This window comes from Lutzomyia longipalpis, chromosome 1, assembly GCF_024334085.1.
Source record: "Lutzomyia longipalpis isolate SR_M1_2022 chromosome 1, ASM2433408v1".
Classification (NCBI taxonomy): domain Eukaryota; kingdom Metazoa; phylum Arthropoda; class Insecta; order Diptera; family Psychodidae; genus Lutzomyia; species Lutzomyia longipalpis.
The window spans coordinates 42876335-42894308 of record NC_074707.1 but is presented as its reverse complement, the minus strand read 5'-3'; the positions used below and the strand labels follow the sequence as shown (position 1 = coordinate 42894308).

The window sequence follows — 17974 nt, the reverse complement described above, 5'->3', positions numbered from 1 at the left end:
TATAATTTCAGCTTCAAACTAAAATTTACATTTTTTTAATTTTTGACTATTATTCACAATATTTTTTATTAATTTTTTTATTACAACACATCTTATAATAAATCGTGCACTATCAGTCGTCAGAACAAATACTTAAAAGTGCTCTTTTTATAGTAAATTTTATCACGAAAAACATACCAAAAATTCTTTAGGGGAGACCGGGGTAAAAATAGTCATTTTGGAATTTTCAAATGCCAATTTCTCCCAAAATATAAATCGGAAAAATCGGAAAAAATTAGGGTGCAAAGCCCTACCAACCTATAATTTTTGACAGTAATTTGGAGGTTATCCGATCAGTACTTTAGGAGTTAAAAATGAAAATAGATTTTTGGCCCATTTCCCAAACTTTTGCGTATTGAGAAAAACGAGTTTTCCGAAGTTTTCCATCAGCAATTTTCCAATCTGATAATTTTTCTCACTAGCAGCTGGGTTACTACAGAAAACGTTGCCAAGGTGTATTTTTCACTAACTTTTAATGATTTTTCTCTACAATTTTTTGAATCAAAACATACCCCTTGGGGTAGATCGGGTCAACCCATGTAAATCATATGGGAGTTCGAAATTTTCGACATATTTTCTATCCATTTGTTGCAAAATGACGTGATTGAGAAAATCGCAAAATTCTCTGTTTTAGTGCGTATAAAAGTGAAATTCCTTGTCGCGGATCAAAAGGTGAGAAGTTTAGCTATCAACTACTATCAATCTCTCAGGTGGAAAATCATTGGAAATGTCGGAAAATTCGACCGACTCTATTTAGCCTACTGGTGACTATATTTACCCGCCGCGTTTAAAAATAGTCAGAAGCGGAAGGGTTTAGGAAAAGCTCGAAAACTCATATTTCCCGTGGAGATACAGAAAAGTGGTCTGAGACAAAGTTGTAGGCCAGGAAATTTCCTATAAGAATGACCTATCGAGGAAATTTTCTTGCCCTTGGGGAATCCTGCAGATAAGGATTTATGCAAATTGACTATTTTTACCCCGGTCTCCCCTATATTGAAAAAAAAATCATTTTTAATTGACGAATTATTTTTAAATAAAAAGTCCTTTATTTTTCTTAGCAAATTAATTAAATATTCTTAAAGGATTCTTTTCGTCTTTAAAATACTTTAAAATTCTCTTACACAGAAAAAAACACTTTTTGAAGAATTAATTTTAAATAAAAAAAATTCTTTTTTTTCCTTAACAAATTATTAAATATTCTTATAAGATTTTTTTCTTCTTCAAGATACATACATACTTTAAAATTTTTTACACTGAAAAAAATCATTTTTAATTCAAGAGTTATATATAAAAAAAAAGATCCTTTTTCGCAACAAATCAATACATTAATTATTCTTAAAGGACTGTTTCTTTCACGTTCAAATTACCCTAAAGTTCTTGAAAATGAAAAAGATCTTCCTTAACAAGTTAATTCAAAAATTCTATCTCCTTAAAAATACCCAAAAGTTCTTAAGAAAAAAATGAATCATTTTTAATACAAGAATTCTTTAAAAGGAAAAAGATCTTTTTTAACAAATTAATTTAAGAATTCTTTCTCTGTCATATAATCCAAAAGTTCTTAAGAAGAGAAAGATCTTTCCTAACAAATTAATTCTAAAAAATCTTTCTCCTTCAAATAACCCAAAAGTTCTTAATAAGAAAAAGATCTTTCTTCACAAATTAATTCAAGTTTTCTATTTCCTTCAAATAACCCAAAAGTTCTTAAGAAAAAAAATGAATCATTTTTAATACAAGAATTCTTTAAAAGGAAAAAGATCTTTTTTAACAAATTAATTTAAGAATTCTATCTCCTTTAAATAACCCAAAAGTTCTTTATAAGAAAAAAATCTTCCTTAACAAGTTAATTCAAAAATTCTATCTCCTTAAAAATACCCAAAAGTTCTTAAGAAAAAAAAATGAATCATTTTTAATACAAGAATTTTTTAAAAGGAAAAAGATTTTTCTTAACAAATTAATTCAAGTTTTTATTTCCTTCAAATAACCAAAACGTTCTTAAGAAGAAAATGAATCATTTTTAATACAAGAATTTTTTAAAAGGAAAATGATTTTTCTTAACAAATTAATTCAAGAATTCTTTCTCTGTCATATAATCCAAAAGTTCTTAAGAAGAGAAAGATCTTTCCTAACAAATTAATTCTAAAAAATCTTTCTCCTTCAAATAACCCAAAAGTTCTTAATAAGAAAAAGATCTTTCTTCACAAATTAATTCAAGTTTTCTATTTCCTTCAAATAACCCAAAAGTTCTTAAGAAGAGAAAGATATTTCCTTATAAATTAATTCAAAAAATTCTTTCTCCTTCAAATAACCCAAAAGTTCTTAAGAAAAAAAATGAATCATTTTTAATAAAAGAATTCTTTAAAAGGAAAAAGATTTTTCTTAACAAATTAATTCAAAAAATTCTTTCTCTTTCAAATAACCCAAAAGTTCTTTATAAGAAAAAGATCTTTCTTAACAAATTAATTTAAGAATTCTATCTCCTTAAAAATACCCAAAAGTTCTTAAGAAAAAAAATGAATCAATTTTAATACAAGAATTTTTTAAAAGGAAAAAGATTTTTCTTAACAAATTAATTCAAGTTTTTTATTTCCTTCAAATAACCAAAACGTTCTTAAGAAGAAAATGAATCATTTTTAATACAAGAATTTTTTAAAAGGAAAATGATTTTTCTTAACAAATTAATTCAAGAATTCTTTCTCTGTCATATAACCCAAAAGTTCTTAAGAAGAGAAAGATCTTTCCTAACAAATTAATTCAAAAAAATCTTTCTCCTTTAAATAACCCAAAAGTTCTTAATAAGAAAAAGATCTTTCTTCACAAATTAATTCAAGTTTTCTATTTCCTTCAAATAACCCAAAAGTTCTTAAGAAGAGAAAGATCTTTCCTAATAAATTAATTCAAAAAAATCTTTCTCCTTCAAATAACCCAAAAGTTCTTAATAAGAAAAAGATCTTTCTTCACAAATTAATTCAAGTTTTCTATTTCCTTCAAATAACCCAAAAGTTCTTAAGAAAAAAAATGAATCATTTTTAATACAAGAATTCTTTAAAAGGAAAAAGATCTTTTTTAACAAATTAATTTAAGAATTCTATCTCCTTTAAATAACCCAAAAGTTCTTTATAAGAAAAAAATCTTCCTTAACAAGTTAATTCAAAAATTCTATCTCCTTAAAAATACCCAAAAGTTCTTAAGAAAAAAAATGAATCAATTTTAATACAAGAATTTTTTAAAAGGAAAAAGATTTTTCTTAACAAATTAATTCAAGTTTTTTATTTCCTTCAAATAACCAAAACGTTCTTAAGAAGAAAATGAATCATTTTTAATACAAGAATTTTTTAAAAGGAAAATGATTTTTCTTAACAAATTAATTCAAGAATTCTTTCTCTGTCATATAACCCAAAAGTTCTTAAGAAGAGAAAGATCTTTCCTAACAAATTAATTCAAAAAAATCTTTCTCCTTTAAATAACCCAAAAGTTCTTAATAAGAAAAAGATCTTTCTTCACAAATTAATTCAAGTTTTCTATTTCCTTCAAATAACCCAAAAGTTCTTAAGAAGAGAAAGTTCTTTCCTAATAAATTAATTCAAAAAAATCTTTCTCCTTCAAATAACCCAAAAGTTCTTAATAAGAAAAAGATCTTTCTTCACAAATTAATTCAAGTTTTCTATTTCCTTCAAATAACCCAAAAGTTCTTAAGAAGAGAAAGATATTTCCTAATAAATTAATTCAAAAAATTCTTTCTCCTTCAAATAACCCAAAAGTTCTTAAGAAAAAAAATGAATCATTTTTAATAAAAGAATTCTTTAAAAGGAAAAAGATTTTTCTTAACAAATTAATTCAAGAATTCTTTCTCTGTCATATAACCCAAAAGTTCTTAAGAAGAGAAAGATCTTTCCTAACAAATTAATTCAAAAAAATCTTTCTCCTTTAAATAACCCAAAAGTTCTTAATAAGAAAAAGATCTTTCTTCACAAATTAATTCAAGTTTTCTATTTCCTTCAAATAACCCAAAAGTTCTTAAGAAGAGAAAGATCTTTCCTAATAAATTAATTCAAAAAAATCTTTCTCCTTCAAATAACCCAAAAGTTCTTAATAAGAAAAAGATCTTTCTTCACAAATTAATTCAAGTTTTCTATTTCCTTCAAATAACCCAAAAGTTCTTAAGAAGAGAAAGATATTTCCTAATAAATTAATTCAAAAAATTCTTTCTCCGTCAAATAACCCAAAAGTTCTTAAGAAAAAAAATGAATCATTTTTAATAAAAGAATTCTTTAAAAGGAAAAAGATTTTTCTTAACAAATTAATTCAAAAAATTCTTTCTCTTTCAAATAACCCAAAAGTTCTTTATAAGAAAAAGATCTTTCATAACAAATTAATTTAAGAATTCTATCTCCTTTAAATAACCCAAAAGTTCTTAAGAAGAAAAAAATCTTTCTTCACAAATTAATTCAAGTTTTCTATCTCCTTCAAAAGACTCAAAAGTTCTATATAACGAAAAGACCTTTCTTAACAAATGAATTCAAGAATTCTTTCTCCTTCGAATAACCCAAAAATTCTTAAGAGAAAGATCTTTCTTAACAAATTAATTTAGGAATTCTATCTCCTTCAATTAACCCAAAAGTTTTTAAGAAAATGAATCATTTTTTATACAAGAATTCTTTTAAAGGAAAAAAATCTTTCTTAACAAATTAATTTAAGAATTCTTTTCTTTTTCCTTCAAAATATCAAAAATTCTTCACAGAGAAAAAAATCATTTTTAATTCAAGTATTCTTTAAAGAAAAAAATCTTTTTTTCCTAAAAAATTAATTAATTATTCTTAAAGGAATTTTTTTCACTTCCTTTTAAGATTTTTAAGATTTTTTTCTTTAAACCATTATTCATTCATTCATTCTTTCAACAAATTAATTAATTAAATTTTTTTAAAAGATTCTTTTCTTTCTCTTTCGAGATACCCTAAATTCTTTACACAGAAAAAATCTTTTTTAATTCAAGAATTCTTAAAAGAAGAAAAAGATCCTTTTTTAACAAATTAATAAATTAAATATACTTAAAAGATTCTTTTCTGTTTCTTTAAAATACCCAGAGATCTTTTTTTTTTCTACAAATAATTAATTAATTTACCCCTGGTGCGACCACTCAAATGATTGTTGCCATGCTGATAGTTCTTGTTGTTATCCTGATGGTTTTCACCATTGTGATTCTGCTGATTGCTTCTCTGTTGATTATTGTTGAAATTCTCGAAGTTTGTCTCTTCTGAAAGCGCCACTTGTTAGTCTTCCGGGACACTGGCTTAATTATCTGCTTCTCCGGATCAAAATGACAATCAAGGAGATCCATTAGGTCCTTCTTGTCATCCTCCTTGAGTTCCTGTAGCCCCGCAACGGCCACTTTGATACCATAGAGTTTGTCCTTCCCCCAGATGTCCTGCAACTTTGTCATGTCGAAGCACTGTTCCGCCAGGAAACGTTAAAAGGTGACACTCCTCACACGATGGTGTAGAGAATAGTCCTGACGTAATCGACAACCATCCTTAGAGAAGAAATTGTCCAGAATTGTTTGCTGCTCACCCAATTCCTGGAGGTTCTTCTCAATCGTGATCTTCCATCGTGATAACACGATGGAAGACAACTATTCGCTCCTTCTCTGTTCCTTCAAAACTGACATAACAGCCAGTTTGGCTTTTTCTCTCTGCATCTCAGGTACAGAGAGAGAGCCTTTCAACAACCTCCTGGGCAGCTTCCTTCACTTTATTACGCTCTTTATTACCTCACCTTGCTGCTTCTGTTGCTCCGGATTTTGCTTTTAACCCTCCTGCTTTTGTACACCATTCTCCTGAACAGCTGCTTCCGGTTGCTGCATCGCAGCAACTTCAACATCTTCCTTCTTCACCTCAACAGTAACTGGAGGGCGGCATATTTAGGATTTGTCTTCATCACTTTGTATGGAAGAAGTTGATGGTGATTGAGCGCAGCTGATGCCGCTGCCTGTCTGCCGGATTGAGATTCATGTCATGACATCACCCAAAAATAGAAAAAAAATCGAATTTTTCGTTACAAAACTAATTATTTGTTTAAAAATAATGCTATGAAAAGCTTAAAAAGTTAGGGGAAAGGTTGCTTTGTAAAACTTACATGATATTAAGTATTTTCCGGAGTACTTTGGTGTTGTTTTACAGTCCGGGAAGAAGAAAAAAAAACATAACCTAAAAATATGAGAAAAATATTAGGATTTTCATGAAAATATCTTGGATACTAGTTTATCCTCCACCACACAATCATTCTATCACTTATTATACACAAGATAATAGAAGAAAAACATACTTACAATGCTTTTTTACACCAAAAATTGTGAATTTCCATCACAGCGTTAGCAGCGTCACACCATTTTCGCACTTTTTTCCACAAACACTAGCGCCGTGCAGAAAGGCGGAAACACAAATTTTGAATGAAATTTTAATTTTTTCAAAAAAAAAAATTTCCGAGCAATACCAAAAATAGCCAGGAGATGAAAGTTCTGTGACCAGATCTGAAGTCTCTTGGCCATTTTGGCAATTGAAAGTGCAGGAAGCAAAGTTCCCGGAAAGATTTTTTATAATTCCCACGGATACCCAAAATGGCCAGGAGATGAATGTTCTCTGACCAGATCTGAAATCTCTTCGCCACTTTGGCATCAAAAAGTGGAGGAAGCAATGTTTCCGGGAAGATTTCGAAACTTTTTCCACGGATACCCAAAATGGCCAGGAGATGAATGTTCTCTGACCAGATCTGAAATCTCTTCGCCACTTTGGCATCAAAAAGTGGAGGAAGCAATGTTTCCGGGAAGATTTCGAAACTTTTTCCACAGATACCCAGAATGGCCAGGAGATGAAAGTTCTGTGATCAGATCTGCGATCTCTTGGCCACTCTGGCATTAAAAAGTGGAGGAAGCAATGTTTCCGGGAAGATTTCAAAACTTTTTCAACTGATACCCAAAATGGTCAGGAGATGAAAGTTCTGTTCTCAGATCTGAAGTCTTTTGGCCACTTTGGCCTAAAAAAGTGGAAGAAGCAATGTTTCCGGAAAGATTTTATAAAAAATTCCCACAGATACCCAAAATGGTTAGGAGATGAAAGTTCTGAGACCAGACCTGCAATCTCTTGGCCACTTTGGCATAAAAAAGTGGAGGAAGCAATGTTCCCGGAAAGATTTTTTCAAAGATTCCCACGGATACCCAGAATAGCTAGGAGATGAAAGTTCTGTGATCAGATTTCCAATCTATTAACCATTTTGGCATTAAAAAGTAGAGGAAGCAATGTTTCCGGGAAGATTTCGAAACTTTTTCCACGGATACCCAAAATGGCCAGGAGATGAATGTTCTCTGACCAGATCTGAAATCTCTTCGCCACTTTGGCATCAAAAAGTGGAGGAAGCAATGTTTCCGGGAAGATTTCGAAACTTTTTCCACAGATACCCAGAATGGCCAGGAGATGAAAGTTCTGTGATCAGATCTGCGATCTCTTGGCCACTCTGGCATTAAAAAGTGGAGGAAGCAATGTTTCCGGGAAGATTTCAAAACTTTTTCAACTGATACCCAAAATGGTCAGGAGATGAAAGTTCTGTTCTCAGATCTGAAGTCTTTTGGCCACTTTGGCCTAAAAAAGTGGAAGAAGCAATGTTTCCGGAAAGATTTTATAAAAAATTCCCACAGATACCCAAAATGGTTAGGAGATGAAAGTTCTGAGACCAGACCTGCAATCTCTTGGCCACTTTGGCATAAAAAAGTGGAGGAAGCAATGTTCCCGGAAAGATTTTTTCAAAGATTCCCACGGATACCCAGAATAGCTAGGAGATGAAAGTTCTGTGATCAGATTTCCAATCTATTAACCATTTTGGCATTAAAAAGTAGAGGAAGCAATGTTTCCGGGAAGATTTCAAAACTTTTCCCACGGACACCCAAAATTTTTTGGCCAAATTATTAAAAATAAGTGCAGACCCTAGTCAGACTGTGGAGTTACAGTGGATCTAGGATGTGCACTTTTGAATCCAGGATCTGGATCCACGGTGATGCATTTGTAGTTCCGCATTCTGTATTCACGGTGGACTTTGGAAATAAGACTACTGTGGATATACTGTGCACCCACTGTGGAGTTACTGCAGGAAATACGCCCACTGTGCAGCTACAGTGGACGCACTCCACATCCTGGAGTACTTGTGGACTCCACAGCCCACTTTACTGGGGTGGTCGGAAAACGCACACGCACAAATGACTTGACCCCAATTTCCTCTTCCACCACCCAACCCCGACTCGTCCTTTTAATTTTTTGTGTATCTCTGTTTATGGAAGCAGGAAAATTTATTAAAAGTTTTTCAATTATGTAAATTCAGAGTTACCTGTCGTTGTCCCAATTTTAGCCAAATACTGTTCTCTCATCGCAAATAATGGACATGATCTCAAATTTTCAGATTCATTTTCATCAATCAACTTCCCCATTCTTTCCCCATACCGCCGCAACCATTTGGCCCCTCGCCGTAAGGAGTTGGGTGCTCTGTCGGAAAGCCACATAATTTTCCTGTCTCTCTCTAAATTACATTAATATTTTTCACCGCTCCACCAACCCCTACTGCTGCTTGTATAAGTTCCAATTTTTTTGGGAGCAGTAAGGAGTTCACGCGGGAGGGTGGTTAATTGGCAGGTGAATTCAGCACATAAATTTTTGCGAAAAATCAGGGGAGAGTCGTACATTGAGGAAAAATCATGGTACAACTTTAGCACTTCATCGGAGATTGGGATTGTTTTATAGACACACTTTTATGGATGTTTATGGTGGTCGTACAAGACAGGAAGATTGCGGATAAATTTCACCATCATTTATTGCAGTTGGAAGAGGGATGCACACTAAAGGGAGACGATGCCCATATATACTAAAAATAAGTCAATTAATAGCTGTACCCAAACGGAAAAGTTGAGCGAATGGAAAATGAAATAGACTATTTGGCATTTTTGCAGGTAATTTAAAGCTTTCTCGTAAAAATTGACGATGCTTTCAATCCCCTGCAAAGCTATGTGAATAATCTTTAAATAGGAAGGGTGTCGAAAAATATTGTTGAGCGAAATATGTTGAAGGAAAATATGTTTATCTCCCTTACAAGGATTGCAACAATATATACACCTTGTTGCTGAAGCTTAACCCTTTTATTAGTTGGAGAGCTTTTGAAAGAACTAAATTTTTGTGAAAATTTAGCCTGACAACAATTGAGGATAAATTCAGAGTGAATTGAAAACTTTAGAACAATTAACGAGATTGATTTGCGTGTATGATTAAATTTATTGATATTCAACGATATTCACATCAATTCAGTTTTCAAAAACGCTTTTTGAATAAATTCAAAAATTTCTAATGCAAAGCACATAACAAAATGAATATAGTGCAGAAAAGTTTTATGAATACATGCAATAAAATTAAATTGAGTTATAACTATATTTTGATTGCAATCATCTTTATTCATGAAAAACGAATTATTTCACCAAAAAATTATTTAAATTTTTCCCATTGAAAAGGATATTTTTATAAAATGAGATAAATTAAAAATATAGTGTTGGCTTGATTGAGAACATAATTCTTGAATAATATTAGAGAAGACACTAATTTCTCGCCATTTAATTCTTCTTTGTGTCCTCATAACGTTCCCATCTTTTCTTTCCCATGTTTTATTATGATTTTCGAGTCCTGCGTATAGCAACAAATTTTTTTCATACATTTTCAATTGTGTCGTATAAACTACTGAAAGAGTCCCCCATTTCTAGAATTTCCCTTCTCTGTGGGAAAGTCCAAAAGGAGCGAGGGTATTAATGGTTACCTGGGTTGGGAATTCACCATGGTGAGTGAAAAGAGAATTTTCTTGTAATCTAAAAGCCAAAGGCAGGAGCAAGTCGTTAGACATAAAGGCGTGTCAAAAGTGAATCTTTTCATGGGTTACATTTTTTCTTCTTCATCTCTCTCCTCAACCGACTTCCACACTCTTCTCATTTTCTGTGAGTTTTATTAAAAGTACAGCAACAAAGCAAGTATGTATGTACGCTATATATGTACGTATAAATATATACACATTTTCCATCCTCCGACACACTCTTGATGGCCTCTAATGGCTCATAGAAACATTGTTGTGCTTCGTCCACCGTCAGGAGCGGCAACCCCCTAGCCCACCCTCTCACTACCGGAGCGCCTCATTGGAATTAACCCGTTATCGTACAAACACCCCGCGCGTCAACCCCACCCCAAACCCCCCGTTAACTCTATGGGTCCCAACGACGTGTCCTACATCGTGCACAGCAAGGTGAATTCCTCGCCATAAGCGCCTCGTGTAATTAACAGTTTAATGAGTTCCACAGCGCAACTACACCCATACATTTTCCATCCCACCTGCAATTCTGACCGAGGGCGGATATGCACTCAAGAGAAAACCCATGGAGAACAACCCCATGCTAAAGAATGTCAGCGGCGATGACATCCATTGAATTGCGAAAATGTTTAAGCCTTTGTAAATTCAATGGCTTTACTATTTGAATACTATGGCAGATTAATTAGTACGTAACCATGCTTGACAATGTGTAGAATGCAGCAGTCTGCTCTCTTAATCAAAGACTACCAAAAGAACAATGATATATGTATGTAGGATGTTATATTGCAGCAAAAAGAACATCAAATATATGTTGCAAAATGCCAGAGACAAGTATTCAAAGAAGAACATAATTTGTTTAGTTGAATTAAATTTCTTCTAATTTATCAAATTAAATTTAAGAGATTCTTGGAACATTCTTAAGGACCTACCCTAAATTATTAGAACGACTTCACACCACACTCAAGTATTTTTCTCTAAAATTTAATATAAAGCTTTTCGGTGGGACACCTTTAAAAATCGCTACAGCGTAAAATCCTTTTTTTACCTGAGTGCAACTAAAGAGAATATTGTTAGAGTGTAAATAAATTAATTTTCACTACCGGAATGAAAATTTTCTACAAGCTTCAAATATGGAAACACGTAAATTAATGGGTGAAATTTTTTAATGCACCTTCATCAATAATTCAATCACACACCCCCACTGCTGCCCCCCAAAAAACTCCCAACCCACTTTTCACATGGCTTTTAATTCATTATATACGCTATCTTTCACTGGGAGAGAAGTTTCCATGCATGAGGCGATATAGTGGGGGATGATTGGAAAGTGGGAAAGTATTATATTTTATTCAGAATAGTAGCATTATTTATGAAATAACTATCACATATTTATGCAGAATTTGGTTGAAAATTGAACCAAAATGTAATGCTCAAAAGTGGCCTAAAAATTAAGGGTTGTAACTTAATTTTTTTTACATTTAAAGATTTAATCAGAACGTGAGGAAGTAAATTTAGTGAAATTGAGTTCATATGTGTAGTTTAATAAAAAAAAAACAAGAAAAAATAATCTGTCAGGGTATATCATCCCTCAAATACAAAATATTACAACCAAATGAAAAATCATTCATTCTTTGTCAATTTTTAATCAAATGTCACGTTTCACAGTGATGGTATTCATTTACCCGCAGCCACTCGTATATTGCCGATCCGTTCTAATTCCCATATACCCCATTTTATGAATTTTTGTGTCAAAATGGATGTGTCGTTGAGGGAGGGAGGTGTTGTGCGGGGGTACACAGCAGCAACAACAACAACAACAACAAAATATGTGATGATCCAAAAACAGTAACATCACCAGAAGAATTTCATATTTTTGCACAAAATCAATCAAAATTTTAATATCAAATGGGTATACGTGATTTTATTCCGCTAGCTCTCAACGATGTCTTCCTGCAACTTTAATGTTGACATCGACTTGATTTAATAAAATTGTGCCATTTTTCATCTGGAGCACCCAACCATCGAATTTCATCATTCTCAATCTCACTCTATCAATTTTTCTGTCCACCCTTTGCCTCCCACGTCAGCCCATACACAACCCTTTAAACCACATTATTGCTTTTTCCTATATACATTTTTTACCCCCATCGTTCCTTTTTTTTCCAACTCTACGTGTTCAATTTTGTAGAATTTTCCGCCTCCGGAGAGATTTGCAGATTTTTTTTTCAACACACACACGCTCCCCACATCTGAATCGCTTTTAGCTAGCTAACCCATGAGTGGTGGATGAGCTTGAAAACAGTTCTCCATGGACTTGCTATTTGATTGTGTCTCTAAGAGAGGGAAATTGATTGGAATTGTTGAGAGGAAATTAGTGTATATGATTTTATTTTTCCAGGAATTCATTTGTCACATTTTATCTGGTGAAGGTATGTCTGCAAGTCTGCAAGCTGAATTAATGATTTTTTCGGAAACTTTTGAGAAAAATCGATTTTTCTCTCATTGTTCTTTCTATGTAAGAATATTTTCCGTTTTTAACGACAGTTTATAACGATTTCCGTTAAAGGAAGAAATATTATGAATTATCCAGAGCTTTTGGCTATATATTAGTGTTTATTAAATCTATAATAAAAGCTTGTATGTATATATTGCCAAAAGCTCGTGAGAAATTATTCTCCTTTTTCGTTCCGTAAAAATCAGTGAAAATTCACGATTCAAATGTAAAATTCACTCAAATATCAACCCTCCATGTTTTTCAACAAAGCTCTTTTTAGCTTAATAAATAGCTAATTAAAATTTATGAATATATTTACCAGGTTATGGTTACATGAAGGTAAAGTTAGTAAATAATTTGTTCCATTCTGATTTCTCGGTAAAATTCAGCAATTCCAATAAAAACTCCATGCAATGGTTTTCTACTATTTTCGCACAACCACTCTGGTAAAACCATTTCACCATTATGGTATGCCAATTAAATTAGCCATAGTTATTTTCCACCACAACAATATACTCAAACAAAGAACGCAATTGACATTATAACAAACAAGGAGTATGACAAAGAGAGATATTTGCGAAGAGAAAATCCAGCACATTGCAAAAGTTTTCGAGTGGAAGGAACTCGTGTGACCTTTAAATTTGAATTTTCAACCCTCACCCCACTTATACAAAGAAGGTGTCACCGTTCTTTGCCATGTTCAATGGACGAATTATTGTTTCACCCACCCGCACACCACTACCACCCCCAAAATTACCCACGAAGGATTTGCGAAAAATCACTCGACACGTTCACACTCACTGCGAAAATCATGTGGGAGTGCTTGTGAAAAGTTTTTCGCACCATGAGAATCACTTGCAGCATACCATTTTTTTCCTTTTGGATTGTGGGGTGATTTCTTTCCAATTGCCCCAAAACGAGCTTTCCACACAAATCATCCCCATCCGTTTGGGGAATTTGCAAGAGAATGCTTGGCTCAAATCGACAAAATGTACTGATTTAAATAGGATTTCCCATGACGATTATAATGGGTATTGATGCCTCCACTTCGTCATAACATGCGATGAAACTCAATTTTGAGGAATCCGCATTTACGGAGATATACATATACATATGTATGTATGTAGAAAGTCCCCTTTCCAATGCCAAGATGCCATAGCAAGTAATCCCTTACTCACAGAAGAAGCCTCATGATTATTCTATACCTCAAATGTTTCGACAATTGTGATATTTTGCTTTACATGCATTTATCTTTCAAGAGGATTATTGTTAAATAATTTCCTTACAATATGTAGGTATGTAAATCAATTTGCTTTTATAAGGAAAATTCAAAAAATCAAATATTCTCATTTTTAAAGCAAATTAAAGGAAAAGCTTTTCATTGCTATATATACTAGAATTCTGTTTGTGACATCCTCTCAAACTCATTAGTTTTCGATTGACCATTTCCCAAAAAACTTTTCGTCTTTCTAATAATAAAACTTTAAAACTTTTCAGATGCATTCGTGATACAGCAACTTTGTATTTTGTTGAAGAATTTTTGTTCAAAAAGCATTGTTCTGCATAAACGGATGCTATGTGCTCTTGTTATATTTGAAAGCTTTTTTGAAAAGAATCTTCGAAATGCGAAGAGAGATGTGCACAGAGCTTGGAAAAGTGTGTATCATCCATCCCTATAAGCATTTGTTCAATTCATTCAACTTCTTCTCCGTTTACAAAAGAAACGGAGAGGTATTTATAATGATTTCCCCTATATGAAGTGTTGAGGAAATTTTAAATTTTTAAACTAGAATTCATATAAAAAATAAAACGTTGAAAGTATAAATTTCATAATAATCGGGAACTTTTTTTCTTGTATTTGTATTTTTTCTTGTATTTGTATTTTAAAGGCAAACAACGCGGCATTTTCAAATTAAAAAAGCTTCTTAGAAATTTATTTTTAGTCCCAACTTGAAAGCTTCGCTTCCTTCGCTTCTTATATTGACTGTGGCATTTTGCAAGAAATGGTATAGATATAGAATATTGAATTAGTTTATTGCTCAAAAACAGAAAATGCAAATATAAAGTGGTCATTCAACCCACATTTTCTCCCAACATTACAAGTGGTTTGTAAATTATGCAAAATTTATTCATAAGCCTAAAATTCAACAACAAACCAATACATACTTTATTCAGAACGGCTGAAATAGAAAAACAACATAAAAGATCAAATCCAACATGTAAAGAAATCGAATTCAATTTATCAATGATAAATATTTAAAATCAAATCAATGAGAAATATATAGCCGTATCAATTTAAACATTACGAAAAAATATATAATTCTGAGAGAGATTTATATATAGAGAGAGTTTTCTAAGCCACAAACCGAGTCCATTGCATAATTTTTTTCTCTTCTTGTTTACTTCAAACGGAAAAGCTACCTACTCAGTATTTTGCAAAGGGTTTGCACATACATATGTATATACGGTAAGCTTTGGGTGAATTCTGGATTTGAGATTTGCTGCGAAAACTCTCACGCGAAAGTTATTGGCAGAAATCGTAAATGTTAAATAGGATGAAAGGGGGGTAGGTGTCAATAAAAAGCGTGTGTGTGAATGTTTATTCAGAAAAGCTCTACAATGCGTGAAGTTTTATTGTTCTTGTCGACGAATCATCTCAAGTAATAGCATCGAATAACGAGACCATTAAAAGGGGGCTTCCAAACACGGGGTAGATTTCACATTGAGCGGAACATTGAGTGCAGAGTAAGAAGAAAAAAACACAAGTAAGAGGCTAGATATCGTTGGATGTTTTTCCTCTTCTATGCACACACTGCTCATGGGTTTGTTGTTCCCTTTTACAATGGTAAAAGCATATTCCGAAGAATCCCTCGAAGCTGTTTGTATGCTCGCGACATTATTCTCATCGTAAATACGCTCTGTATATGAGTGTGTTTTGAACCACCCTCTTCCCCCCTTTTTGGATTGTGTGGTATGCATAGATACTTGGGATAATAATAGTTGGAATGTCGTTGGAACAAACGAACGGGAAACTTTGAAAGCTCTCCATGGTGCACACCAAAAAGATGCCATTATTATTTTTAGTTATTGCATTACATCGGTATTTTGTGCCGTCGGATGTGTTTGATGATCATGAAGTGTTAAAAGCATTCTCACAGAAGTATGAATACACATAACCCCCTCCCCCCCCCCCCCCCCTAGAGCCACCCATAACAACCATATCCCATACACCTCGTCCCTGTACACCACCACCCTCCATCCCAACGTACTATGTACCCGATCATGCTTCTGGAAGCGACATACACAAATGTACATCTGTCATTTCCGTCTTTGGTTTTGCAATATCAAACAATTCCTGAGTGCTCATTCACCCCCAGAAAATTTGACAAAAAGGGAAGATGGGTTTGAAATTTGTGTGACAAAGAGACTGAAAGGGATGCTAAATCTGAAAACCAATTAAAACCCCATCAACATGACCTCAAGGTATTTTCTCATCGTTTATACACTGTCCTCGACAAAGAAATAAAAAAAAGAAAAGCAGCCGCGCGTGGGATTGAGAATTGACAGGGGCTTCTGGGTGCTCAATCCCCTTGATTTAATTTTAAATTCCATCTTGCAGGATTTTGCACCCCTTCGAGTGATGCACAAAAAGTGTGCCCTCGAGATGGTTTGTGTGGTGACAAAAAGAAAACCAATCACGAAAACTCCATTTCCCGTCCTAGACAGCGTAGACAGAAGAGTAGAAGGAAGTCAATCTTGCCTATATATGCATGCATTCAGGATGAGAAAACAATGCGACGGTTTGATATTGAAAAATACCCGAGTGAAAAAAACACAAGGGAAGATTTCATGAAAAATTGACTTGAATTTTATGAATGTAACGTTTTATATGTAGCAAAAAACAGGGAGTGATCCACTGTTGCCAAATTTCTCTTTTCCTTAAAATAAAAGTAAAGGAGACTTTTCTATTACACTCAAACAGATACGTGAAAAAAGGTAAAATGTGAAATTTCTAGAAGCACATAAAAACTAAATCCCTAATCTATTCCCCGTAGGCAAACCCACCGCACAACCAGGAAAATCAGGAAGACGGGGAGGATTGGTTGAAAAAGCGGTGGGATAAAAGTTGCAAGCTTTGTGCAGAAAATGCTTCTTAATGGTATTTTCACGCTGTTTTGCATTTAAGAGTTTTCCTTACCAGGGCGTCACTATGCCCAAACCTCCCCGGTACAAACCCCCGCGGGGGTAAAAATCTCATATCCCCTCCCGCGAGCTACTTCAGCGAAACAATCCCCCATAGTTGGGGTGGTTGGAGGAGTATTTCACATGGAAAATCACCTGCGACAGATCAATTTTTCAATTTAAAAGAAAGGAAAAAAAGAGTGGGAAAGGGTGGAAAACTCCAAGAATTCACTTGTTGTAATTTCCTTCGCAGCAAAAATTCTCATTTCGCGTCCATCGGCCTTTCTGCAACACCCTGCTATTCTGGGGATTTAATAACCCCCGCAATGGTTCGCTTAAAAATTGTATGTGATATTTAATGCTTGGCTGCAGCTGAGGGTGTGGAAAACATGTCGCGCTTCAACCCCTGGGGTGGAAAGTTGTATGTACAAAAATATGCTTCTGGCTCTCAAGTCGATGTTCTTCAACACTTGGCGCCATTCTCACCCGCTGAGCTTGGAGAGTGTGAGATGCTTTTTTTCGGCGTGGGGGGGTTTGAGATCCCCACGGTGCGATGTCGTCTTATGCTATGGCATTTTTGAAATAATTCTTGCACACACCACTTTTATCAGAAAAGGTGTAGCTGTATACACTTTGCCGCGGGTGCAGCTTTAATACCTTTCCAAATCCTTCGCACATGCCGTGAAATCGACCCGAATTTCACACCATTCTCATTTATTCATTAAACATCTCGACATCACAAATTCCTCTCAGATAGTGTGCATATCTTCTGCTTAGGCATGGTTTTATCTCCCCCCCCCCAGAAGCATATGCTGTCAGGGAAAAAGAAGAAAATACCACCCTTATGCGCCAATGTGAAAGGGGTGCCTGGTGAACGTGTGTATGTGTGTGGCGGAAAAGGGGATGTTATGCCAGAGATTCAATACGATGATGAAAGGAAATTTTCTTCTCTAATTGTTGAATCAAAAGTGGAAATTTCCTTACTAAATTTAATTTTCTCTCTAGTCATTTCTAGGCTCCGAGTGGATGCGTGAATATTTCCATCAAGAGATTGCAAATAAAATTAGTTGGCAATTTTAGGCGCAGGAGTGAGTTTAGAGCTGAGTTGAAAATATTTAAGATTGTAGATTCAATAAATTATGTATATGATTAAATAACTTATAGATATATAGCATTGTGTGTAAAAACTCTACAGCATGTACTGTACAGTTTTCATCGTTTTCTTTCTGTTATATAGAAAGGTTTCAAAACAATATTGAGATAAAAAAGAACTTTCTATTAAGATAATAATAAGATATTATAAAGAAGATATTAGATAAGATATTTTAAAGAAATAAAATATCTTATCTTATCTTATCTTATCTTATCTTTCTTCATTTTAACATT

At 33.5% G+C, this 17974-nt stretch overlaps 1 protein-coding gene and 1 long non-coding RNA gene across 3 annotated transcripts in view; both read right to left on the bottom strand.

The window, feature by feature from the left end:
* Positions 1-17974, bottom strand: part of LOC129787425 (limbic system-associated membrane protein-like) — a 148320-nt gene that overhangs the window by 47433 nt on the left and 82913 nt on the right. The window lies entirely within an intron of this gene.
* LOC129787475 (uncharacterized) lies at positions 3278-6446 on the bottom strand. Its single transcript, XR_008750233.1, has 3 exons — positions 6362-6446; positions 6169-6239; positions 3278-6025 (listed from the first exon to the last, which is right to left on the bottom strand). It is a non-coding gene; the product is annotated as an uncharacterized LOC129787475 (long non-coding RNA).